Source organism: Rhinoderma darwinii, chromosome 12, assembly GCF_050947455.1.
Source record: "Rhinoderma darwinii isolate aRhiDar2 chromosome 12, aRhiDar2.hap1, whole genome shotgun sequence".
Lineage (NCBI taxonomy): Eukaryota > Metazoa > Chordata > Amphibia > Anura > Rhinodermatidae > Rhinoderma > Rhinoderma darwinii.
The window spans coordinates 53,597,696-53,610,013 of record NC_134698.1 but is presented as its reverse complement, the minus strand read 5'-3'; positions in this window follow the sequence as shown (position 1 = coordinate 53,610,013).

The window sequence follows — 12,318 nt, the reverse complement described above, 5'->3', positions numbered from 1 at the left end:
AGTTGTCTTTGAGGAATTCTAATTCAGTGTGGCTGTCATGGGGGCATTTTAATAGTTATGAAGGTATTAGGGCTGGCATGGAGGGCATTGAGGTATTTATGTGGGCATTGTGGCTGGTAAAATGGGCAATGAGAGCATTGTAGTTGTCATTGGGGCATTTTTGCCATTGTAGTGCAATAGTTTCTGTCATGGGCACTGTGGCTCTCATGTGGGCTTTATTGTGAGTTTCATGGGGTATTGTGACTGGGATTATGAACATTGTGGATGTCATGAGGGCATTTTGAGGAGATAAGGAATATTGCAGATGGGGGTTTAGTAAATTTCATGGAGTCATTGTGGCTGGCAAGATGACTTTTTGGACTGTCATAGGGCATTATAGTTGTCATTGGGGCACTGAGGCCATTGTGGTTGTCATGGTTTTATTGCGGTTGGCTAAGGGGGGCATTGAGGGCAATGTGTCTGGAATAAGGGGAATTGTGAGAGGTATAAAGGATACTGGGGACATTGTAGCTGTAATGGGGGCATTTTGGTTGGGATATTGGTGATTTCATATAAGCATGTTGGGTGTCACGGGGTACTTTGACTGTCATGGTGTTTTTGTGGTTAGTTAGCATTGTGGCTGGCATGAATGAAATTGTGGCTAACATTGGGGGCATTTTAACTGGGATAAGGGACAGCAGGGGTCATGAGGGCATTGTGTCTGGCAGGTGTCATGGCTAGCATGGGGATTTGTATCTGTCATGTGCTAGTTGGCAAAGGGGGAAGTGAGCGCATTGTTGCTTTTTATTGCGGCATAGTGGCCCGTAAAGGGATATTGCCAGTTTTTAAATACCACTTGGGCATAGGGGCTGGCTTAAAGGGCATTGATTATTGCATGGAAGAGAGTTGATTGTGACTTAAAAGGAGGCAATATGGCTGGCATAAGGCATAGTGGCTCTTATAAGAACCTGGTGGCTGGCATGGGGCAAAGTAGATGGCATAAGGTACTTTGTGGGTGTTATGGGGGCATTATGGCTGGCCTGAAGAGCATTGTGGCTTTTATTGGGGTATTGTGGCTGGTATAGAGGGCACTCTGGTTGTCATGTGGGAATTTTGGTTGGCCTAGCAGGTATTGTGGCTTTCATAGGGTTCATTAAAGGCATTGTGGTTGTCATGGGGAAAGGTGGTTGGCACTGAGGACTTTGTGGCACGTACTGCAGCTTTTTAGGTATTGCTGTTCTCAAACGGGCATTGTGCTGTGATTGGAACATTGTGACTGTCGTGACTTCTTAATTCAGGAGAGCAAAGAAGAAAAAAATAACTTTACTCAAAAGGGTTTTTATTCCAGGAGGCATAAGTTAAGTGAGAAATGGTTACTTATACTTTTGGGTAAAAGTATGTTTTCAGTCTTTTGTGGGGCTAATAAATGTTGATAAAATTACTCTTGAAAGTATTATCATTATGTAAAGTAGGTGTGATAGAAATAATTCACACAGTTTTGATAATAAAATGATTTTGAGTTGGATTTCCCTGGTCAGGTTGTGTTTGGTTGTGGTTTGCAAAAGGTTTGTTTTTTTCGATAGTAATTGTTCTTGTAAGATATTCTTGAGAATGTGATTGGTGAGTAAATTAGGGAATGTGGTCAGAGACATTTCTATGCTACTTGTGGCTTCTAGTCAGGATGGGGTGGTCGTTGCAGATTCTTGGATAGGAATTCTTCAGGTGGGATCTCTAGTTTGGCTCATCAGAAGGTATCCCAGAATGGGTTCAATTGCCCTTTAAAAATTACTTTTGTTTTATGAGAAACTAGGCACACTAACATCTCTTTACTGATCCAATACATCTATAGCATATACCAGGAACGTATTATCACACCTCTTTTTTTTTTTCTAGGTGTCTATTTGAAAGTGAAATGAAGCAAGATATGGAATCCTCCAGTCAGCGGCAATAGAGGAATCAGAGAACTGGTAATTAATATTATTATTAATTACTGATAATTATCAGGCTAGTTTCTAGCTCTGGACTTTCAGAGGTGTGGTAATACCTTCCTAGTATATTAGAATACATGTCTAGTAGTACATATATTGGCTACAGATATTTCAGGGCATTGTAAATGCCTTTGCGTTCTGCACATGGATTTACTGCATTTATATTCCAACATACACATTCATCACCATCTCCCCTTTCCCAATAGGAAATTTTTGCTGTCATGTGGGCATTGTGGCAGGTATGGAGGGCCCTGTGGCCGGCATTGAGAGAAATGAGGTAACTGTGGCTGTCATGGAGCATTATGACTGGCAAAAGCAGAAATGAGGGCATTTTGGCTGGCATAGAGGACATTTTGGCTGTCATGAAGATATTGTAGCCGGTATAAGGGACATTGTGGGTAAAATGGGTTAAAAGTGGCTCTTATAGGAGTATTATGGCTTGCATTTAGGCATTGTTGCTTGAATGGGAGCCATTATGGCTGGCGTTGGAGTATTCCAGATGGAATAAGGCATATAGCGGGTGTTATGTGGGCATTGTGGCTTAAATTAGCGGCATTATAGTTAGAACAAGGCCATTCTAGTTTGCATAGGCTAATAATGTCATTGTGACTGTCGTGGAGGGCATTGTGGCTGACATGTGCCATCATTGCTGGCATAGGGATTTGTGACTGTCATGTGGACATTGTGGTTGACAAAGAGGAAATGAATACATTGTAGCTGGCATGAAGGGCTTTGTTTTAGCAAATGAGAGCATTTTGTCTGTCATATGGGCATTGATTATATGTAGCTGTCATTGTGGTTGGCATAAGGGGCATTGGCAGCATTGTTACTGGCTGTTATGGTGGCATTTTGACTGGAATAATAGACATATCGGGTGTTATTGTGGCTGGCATGGGGGCTTTGTGGTTGTCATTGTTTTTGGCCAAGGGTGAAGTGAGGGCGTTGTGACTGGCATGGATGGTATTGTTTCTCGCAAAAGGGGATGTGAGGACATTTTGGCTGTCATGGAGGCAATATGGTTGGTATACGGGCATTGGAGGTTTGTGGTTGTCGTTTTGGCAATATGGCTGGCATAAGGGGTATTGTTTCCGGGATTAAGTACATTGTATCTGGCATTGTGGCTGGAATGTGGAATTATGGCTGGCATGAGGGCTTTGTGGTTGCCTTGGGGATATTGTGGTTGGCTAAAAGGAAATTAAGGGCATTCTGGCTGGCATGGAGGTCATTGTAACTGGCAAAGGAGGAAGTGAGGGCATTTTGGTTATAGTGGGGATTCGTGGCTGGCATAAGGGTATTAAAGGCTTTTGCTGGTCAAAGAGGCATTGTGGCGAGGATAAGGTGCATTGACAGCATTGTTGCTTTAATAAAGTACATTGTGGCTGGCATGGAGGGCATTGAGGTATTTATGTGGGCATTGTGGCTGGTAAAATGGGCAATGAGAGCATTGTGGTTGTCATTGGGGCATTTTGGCCATTGTAGGGCAATCGTTTCTGTCATGGGCACTGTGGCTCTCATGTGGGCTTTATTGTGAGTTTCATGGGGTATTGTGACTGGGATTATGAACATTGTGGATGTCATGAGGGCATTTTGAGGAGATAAGGAATATTGCAGATGGGGGTTTAGTAAATTTCATGGAGTCATTGTGGCTGGCATGGGGGATTTGTGACTGGGAAAATGGATATAGCTGTTGTCATTTTGGCATTGTAGATTGCACAGGGGCATTGTGGGTGGTATGGAGACTTTCCTTCTGGAAAGGTGGAAATGAGGGCATTCTGGCTGGCATGAATTTAATTGTGGCTGTAATAAGGACAAGTGGCTCAGATAAGAGATATTGTGGGTGTCATGGTGGCATATTGGCTCTTATGGTGAGCATTGTGACTGGAAAATATGAGTTTTTGATGGCATGGACACTATAGCTGGTATAAAGGATATGATGGACTTCATGGGGCAATGAGACTGATTAGAGGATCATTAAGCTTATTGCAGTTGTCTTTGAGGAATTCTAATTCAGTGTGGCTGTCATGGGGGCATTTTAATAGTTATGAAGGTATTAGGGCTGGCATGGAGGGCATTGAGGTATTTATGTGGGCATTGTGGCTGGTAAAATGGGCAATGAGAGCATTGTAGTTGTCATTGGGGCATTTTGGCCATTGTAGGGCAATAGTTTCTGTCATGGGCACTGTGGCTCTCATGTGGGCTTTATTGTGAGTTTCATGGGGTATTGTGACTGGGATTATGAACATTGTGGATGTCATGAGGGCATTTTGAGGAGATAAGGAATATTGCAGACGGGGGTTTAGTAAATTTCATGGAGTCATTGTGGCTGGCAAGATGACTTTTTTGACTGTCATAGGGCATTATAGTTGTCATTGGGGCACTGAGGCCATTGTGGTTGTCATGTTTTTATTGCGGTTGGCTAAGGGGGGCATTGAGGGCAATGTGTCTGGAATAAGGGGAATTGTGAGAGGTATAAAGGATACTGGGGACATTGTAGCTGTAATGGGGGCATTTTGGTTTGGATATGGTATATTTGATGATTTCATATAAGCATGTTGGGTGTCACGGGGTACTTTGACTGTCATGGTGTTTTTGTGGTTAGTTAGCATTGTGGCTGGCATGAATGAAATTGTGGCTAACATTGAAGCCATTTTAACTGGGATAAGGGACAGCAGGGGTCATGAGGGCATTGTGTCTGGCAGGTGTCATGGCTAGCATGGGGATTTGTATCTGTCATGTGCTAGTTGGCAAAGGGGGAAGTGAGCGCATTGTTGCTTTTTATTGCGTCATAGTGGCTCGTAAAGGGATATTGCCAGTTTTTAAATACCACTTGGGCATAGGGGCTGGCTTAAAGGGCATTGATTATTGCATGGAAGAGAGTTGATTGTGACTTAAAAGGAGGCAATATGGCTGGCATAAGGCATAGTGGCTCTTATAAGAACCTGGTGGCTGGCATGGGGCATAGTAGATGGCATAAGGTACTTTGTGGGTGTTATGGGGGCATTATGGCTGGCCTGAAGAGCATTGTGGCTTTTATTGGGGTATTGTGGCTGGTATAGAGGGCACTCTGGTTGTCATGTGGGAATTTTGGTTGGCCTAGCAGGTATTGTGACTTTCATAGGGTTCATTAAAGGCATTGTGGTTGTCATGGCGAAAGGTGGTTGGCACTGAGGACTTTGTGGCAGGTACTGCAGCTTTTTAGGTATTGTTGTCCTCAAACGGACATTGTGCTGTTATTGGAACATTGTGACTGTCGTGACTTCTTAATTCAGGAGAGCAAAGAAGAAAGAATAACTTTACTCAAAAGGGTTTTTGTTCCAGGAGGCATAAGTTAAGTGAGAAATGGTTACTTATACTTTTGGGTAAAAGTATGTTTTCAGTCTTTTGTGGGGCTAATAAATGTTGATAAAATTACTCTTGAAAGTATTATCATTGTGTAAAGTAGGTGTGATAGAAATAATTCACACAGTTTTGATAATAAAATGATTTTGAGTTGGATTTCCCTGGTCAGGTTGTGTTTGGTTGTGATTTTCAAAAGGTTTTTTTTTCGATAGTAATTGTTCTTGTAGGATATTCTTGAGAATGTGATTGGTGAGTAAATTAGGGAATGTGGTCAGAGACATTTCTATGCTACTTGTGGCTTCTAGTCAGGATGGGGTGGTCGTTGCAGATTCTTGGATAGGAATTCTTCAGGTGGGATCTCTAGTTTGGCTCATCAGAAGGTATCCCAGAAAGGGTTCAATGGCCCTATAAAAATTACTTTTGTTTTATGAGAAACTAGGCACACTAACATCTCTTTACTGATCCAATACATCTATATCATATACCAGGAACGTATTATCACACCTCTTTTTTTTTTTTTCTAGGTGTCTATTTGAAAATGAAAAAAAGCAAGATATGGAATCCTCCAGTCAGCGGCAATAGAGCAATCAGAGAACTGGTAATTAATATTATTATTAATTACTGATAATTTTCAGGCTAGTTTCTAGCTCTGGACTTTCAGAGGTGTGGTAATACCTTCCTAGTATATAAGAATACATGTCTAGTAGTACATATATTGGCTACAGATATTTCAGGGCATTGTAAATGCCTTTGCGTTCTACACATGGATTTAGTGCATTTACATTCTAACATACACATTCATCACCATCTCCCCTTTCCCAATAGGAAATTTTTGCTGTCATGTGGGCATTGTGGCAGGTATGGAGGGCCCTGTGGCCGTCATTGAGAGAAATGAGGTAACTGTGGCTGTCATGGAGCATTATGACTGGCAAAAGCAGAAATGAGGGCATTTTGGCTGGCATAGAGGACATTTTGGCTGTCATGGAGATATTGTAGCCGGTATAAGGGACATTGTGGGTAAAATGGGTTCAAAGTGGCTCTTATAGGAGTATTATGGCTTGCATTTAGGCATTGTTGCTCTAATGGGAGCCATTATGGTGGCATTTTGACTGGAATAATAGACGTATCAGGTATTATTGTGGCTGGCATGGGGGCTTTGTGGTTGTCATTGTTTTTGGTCAAGGGTGAAGTGAGGGCGTTGTGACTGGCATGAATGGTGTTGTTTCTCGCAAAAGGGGATGTGAGGACATTTTGGCTGTCATGGAGGCAATATGGTTGGTATACGGGCATTGGAGGTTTGTGGTTGTCGTTTTGGCAATGTGGCTGGCATAAGGGGTATTGTTTCCGGGATTAAGTACATTGTATCTGGCATTATGGCTGGCATGTGGGCTTTGTGGTTGGCTAAAAGGAAATTAAGTGCATTCTGGCTGGCATGGAGGTCATTGTAACTGGCAAAGGAGGAAGTGAGGGCATTTTGGTTATAGTGGGGATTCGTGGCTGGCATAAGGGTATTAAAGGCTTTTGCTGGTCAAAGAGGCATTGTGGCGAGGATAAGGTGCATTGACAGCATTGTTGCTTTAATAAAGTACATTGTGGCTGGCATGGGGGATTTGTGACTGGGAAAATGGATATAGCTGTTGTCATTTTGGCATTGTAGATTGCATAGGGGCATTGTGGGTGGTATGGAGACTTTCCTTCTGGAAAGGTGGAAATGAGGGCATTCTGGCTGGCATGAATTTAATTGTGGCTGTAATAAGGACATAGTGGCTCAGATAAGAGATATTGTGGGTGTCATGGTGGCATATTGGCTCTTATGGTGAGCATTGTGACTGGAAAATATGAGTTTTTGATGGCATGGAGCACTATAGCTGGTATAAAGGATATGATGGACTTCATGGGGCAATGAGACTGATTAGAGGATCATTAAGCTTATTTCAGTTGTCTGAGGAATTCTAATTTAGTGTGGCTGTCATGGGGGCATTTTAATAGTTATGAAGGTATTAGGGCTGGCATGGAGGGCATTGAGGTATTTATGTGGGCATTGTGGCTGGTAAAATGGGCAATGAGAGCATTGTAGTTGTCATTGGGGCATTTTGGCCATTGTAGGGCAATAGTTTCTGTCATGGGCACTGTGGCTCTCATGTGGGCTTTTTTGTGAGTTTCATGGGGTATTGTGACTGGGATTATGAACATTGTGGATGTCATGAGGGCATTTTGAGGAGATAAGGAATATTGCAGATGGGGGTTTAGTAAATTTCATGGAGTCATTGTGGCTGGCATGGGGGATTTGTGACTGGGAAAATGGATATAGCTGTTGTCATTTTGGCATTGTAGATTGCACAGGGGCATTGTGGGTGGTATGGAGACTTTCCTTCTGGAAAGGTGGAAATGAGGGCATTCTGGCTGGCATGAATTTAATTGTGGCTGTAATAAGGACAAGTGGCTCAGATAAGAGATATTGTGGGTGTCATGGTGGCATATTGGCTCTTATGGTGAGCATTGTGACTGGAAAATATGAGTTTTTGATGGCATGGAGCACTATAGCTGGTATAAAGGATATGATGGACTTCATGGGGCAATGAGACTGATTAGAGGATCATTAAGCTTATTGCAGTTGTCTTTGAGGAATTCTAATTCAGTGTGGCTGTCATGGGGGCATTTTAATAGTTATGAAGGTATTAGGGCTGGCATGGAGGGCATTGAGGTATTTATGTGGGCATTGTGGCTGGTAAAATGGGCAATGAGAGCATTGTAGTTGTCATTGGGGCATTTTGGCCATTGTAGGGCAATAGTTTCTGTCATGGGCACTGTGGCTCTCATGTGGGCTTTTTTGTGAGTTTCATGGGGTATTGTGACTGGGATTATGAACATTGTGGATGTCATGAGGGCATTTTGAGGAGATAAGGAATATTGCAGATGGGGGTTTAGTAAATTTCATGGAGTCATTGTGGCTGGCAAGATGACTTTTTGGACTGTCATAGGGCATTATAGTTGTCATTGGGGCACTGAGGCCATTGTGGTTGTCATGGTTTTATTGCGGTTGGCTAAGGGGGGCATTGAGGGCAATGTGTCTGGAATAAGGGGAATTGTGAGGGGTATAAAGGATACTGGGGACATTGTAGCTGTAATGGGGGCATTTTGGTTTGGATATGGGATATTGGTGATGTCATATAAGCATTTTGTCTGTCACGGGGTACTTTGACTGTCATGGTGTTTTTGTGGTTAGTTAGCATTGTGGCTGGCATAGATGAAATTGTGGCTGACATTGGGGGCATTTTAACTGGGATAAGGGACATAGCAGCGGTCATGAGGGCATTGTGTCTGGCAGGTGTCATGCTTAGCATGGGGATTTGTATTTGTCATGTGCTAGTTGGCAAAGGGGGAAGTGAGCGCATTGTTGCTTTTTATTGCAGCATAGTGGCTCGTAAAGGGATATTGCCAGTTTTTAAATACCACTTGGGTATAGGGGCTGGCTTAAAGGGCATTGATTATTGCATGGAAGAGAGTTAATTGTGACTTAGAAGGAGGCAATATGGCTGGCATAAGGCATAGTTGCTCTTATTAGAACCTGGTGGCTGGCATGGGGCATAGTAGATGGCATAAGGTACTTTGTGGGTGTTATGTGGGCATTATGGCTCTCCTGAAGAGCATTGTGGCTTTTATTGGGGTATTGTGGCTGTTATAGAGGGCACTCTGGTTGTCATGTGGGAATTTTGGTTGGTCTAGCAGGTATTGTGGCTTGCATAGGGTTCATTAAAGGCATTGTGGTTGTCATGGGGAAAGGTGGTTGGCACTGAGGACTTTGTGGCAGGTACTGCAGCTTTTTAGGTATTGTTGTTCTGAAACGGGCATTGTGCTGTGATTGGAACATTGTGACTGTCGTGACTTCTTAATTCAGGAGAGCAAAGAAAAAATAACTTTACTCAAAAGGGTTTTTGTTCCAGGAGGCATAAGTTAAGTGAGAAATGGTTACTTATACTTTTGGGTAAAAGTATGTTTTCAGTCTTTTGTGGGGCTAATAAATGTTGATAAAATTACTCTTGAAAGTATTATCATTATGTAAAGTAGGTGTGATAGAAATAATTCACACAGTTTTGATAATAAAATCATTTTGAGTTGGATTTCCCTGGTAAGGTTGTGTTTGGTTGTGGTTTGCAAAAGTTTTTTTTTTTCGATAGTAATTGTTCTTGTAAGATATTCTTGAGAATGTGATTGGTGAGTAAATTAGGGAATGTGGTCAGAGACATTTCTATGCTACTTGTGGCTTCTAGTCAGGATGGGGTGGTCGGTGCAGATTCTTGGATAGGATTTCTTCAGGTGGGATCTCTAGTTTGGCTCATCAGAAGGTATCCCAGAAAGGGTTCAATTGCCCTTTAAAAATTACTTTTATTTTATGAGAAACTAGGCACACTAACATCTCTTTACTGATCCAATACATCTATAGCATATACCAGGAACGTATTATCACACCTCTTTTTCTTTTTTTTTCTAGGTGTCTATTTGAAAGTGAAAAGAAGCAAGATATAGAATCCTCCAGTCAGCGGCAATAGAGGAATCAGAGAACTGGTAATTAATATTATTATTAATTACTGATAATTATCAGGCTAGTTTCTAGCTCTGGACTTTCAGAGGTGAGGTAATACCTTCCTAGTATATAAGAATACATGTCTAGTAGTACATATATTGGCTACAGATATTTCAGGGCATTGTAAATGCCTTTGCGTTCTGCACATGGATTCACTGCATTTACATTCCAACATACACATTCATCACCATCTCCCCTTTACCAATAGGAAAGTTTTGTTGTCATGTGGGCATTGTGGCAGGTATGGATGGCCCTGTCGCCGGCATTGAGAGAAATTAGGTAACTGTGGCTGTCATGGGGCATTATGACTGGCAAAAGCAGAAATGAGGGCATTTTGGCTGGCATAGAGGACATTTTGGCTGTCATGGAGATATTGTGGCCGGGATAAGACACATTGTGGGTAAAATAGGTTCAAAGTGGCTCTTATGGGAGTATTATGGCTTGCATTTAGGCATTGTTGCTTGAATGGGTGCCATTATAGCTGGCGTTGGAGCATTCCAGATGGAATAAGACATATAGCGGGTGTAATGACGGGGGGTAGGGAAACGGACAAGTGAGCCCTAGTCTACCCGCCATTCTGTCCCTGCCTTCCTGCCAACGAACCGCCCTAGGCGACGGGGTACAACTGGGTGGCGGTCCCTGCGCTCAGTAAGTGCACGACAAACATACAAGGGAATACAAGCAAGGGAAAGGGGCAGTTGCCCACGGCAACACCGTGAGCAACCAGAGTGGTGAACGAGCCGAGTCAAGCCAGGAGTGTGCGAGGTACCAAACGAAGAGCAGAAGAGTAGTCAGTAAGCCAGGGTCTGTATGGAGCAGGATCAAAATAGAAGGAGCTGTAGCTGGGCCAGGAAACCACACGAAAAGAATCACAAGCACCGAGGGACAGGAAGGGCAGGCTTAAATAGACCGGGGGGCGGGAGCTAGCTGAGTCTGGCCAGGTTGCGATAGGCTCTCCCACTCCTAAGCCTGCCAGCCTGAGTGGTGGAAGCTGGAGTCAGTCTCAGGGATGTAGATTCAGGTGCTGACTGATTAATTATGGGAGTTAACCCCGAAGCTGTGCCTGGCAGATCCTTTACAGTACCCCCCCCCCCCTTTTATGAGGGGCCACCGGACCCTTTCTAAGTGGACCTGGCTTACTGGGGAAACGCAGGTGGAACCTCCTGACCAATACCCCAGCGTGAACATCCTGGGCGGGTACCCAAGTCCTCTCCTCGGGCCCGTATCCTCTCCAATGGACCAGGTACTGGAGGGAGCCTTGGACCATCTTGCTGTCCATAATCTTGGCCACCTCGAATTCCACCCCCTCAGGGGTGAGGATGGGAACAGGAGGTCTCCTCGAGGGAGCCAAGGACGGGGAGCAGCGTTTAAGGAGGGAGGCATGAAACACGTCATGTATACGAAAAGACGGGGGTAACTCCAGCCGGAAGGAGACAGGATTGAGGACCTCAATGACCTTATACGGCCCAATAAACCGGGGAGCAAACTTCTTGGACGGAACCTTGAGACGCAAGTTCCTAGACGACAACCACACCAGATCCCCGACCATAAACAGGGGGTTAGCAGAACGTTTTCTATCAGCCTGAGTTTTTTGTACGCTCTAGGACGCCTCTAGGTTCTTCTGAACCTGGGCCCAGACTGTGCACAGTTCCCGATGAACGACCTCTACCTCGGGATTGTTGGAACTACCAGGTGAAACGGAGGAGAACCGTGGATTAAACCCAAAATTACAGAAAAAGGGGGAGACCCCTGACGAGTTACTGACCCGGTAATTAAGGGAAAATCCGGCGAGGGGAATGAATGAGACCCAATCATATTGACAGTCAGGGACAAAACACCTTAAATATTGTTCTAGAGATTGATTAGTCCTCTCAGTTTGGCCATTGGTTTCAGGATGGAAGGCAGAGGAGAAGGACAGATCAATCTCCAACTTCATACAGAAAGAAGGCTCTCCAAAACAATGAAACAAATTGTACCCCTCTGTCCGAAACAATTTTGACAGGGACCCCATGGAGACGCAGGATGTGTTTGACAAACAAGGTAGCCAACGTCTTGGCGTTGGGTAGTTTCTTGAGGGGCACAAAGTGGCACATCTTACTGAAGCGGTCTACTACCACCCACACCACCGACTTGCCTTGGGATGGAGGCAAATCGGTGATAAAATCCATGGAGATATGTGTCCAAGGTCTCTGGGGAATGGGCAACGAACGCAGTAAGCCCGCTGGTCGGGACCTGGGAGTCTTGGACCTAGCACAAACCTCACAAGTGGCGACGTAGGCCTTAACGTCTTTAGGCAACCCAGGCCACCAATAGTTTCTAGTAATGAGTTGTTTGGTACCCAGGATGCGGAGTCATGATTTTCCCTAAGTACCCTTAGCCGGAATTGCAGGGGAACAAACAGCTTGTTCTCAGGAAGGTTTCCGGGAG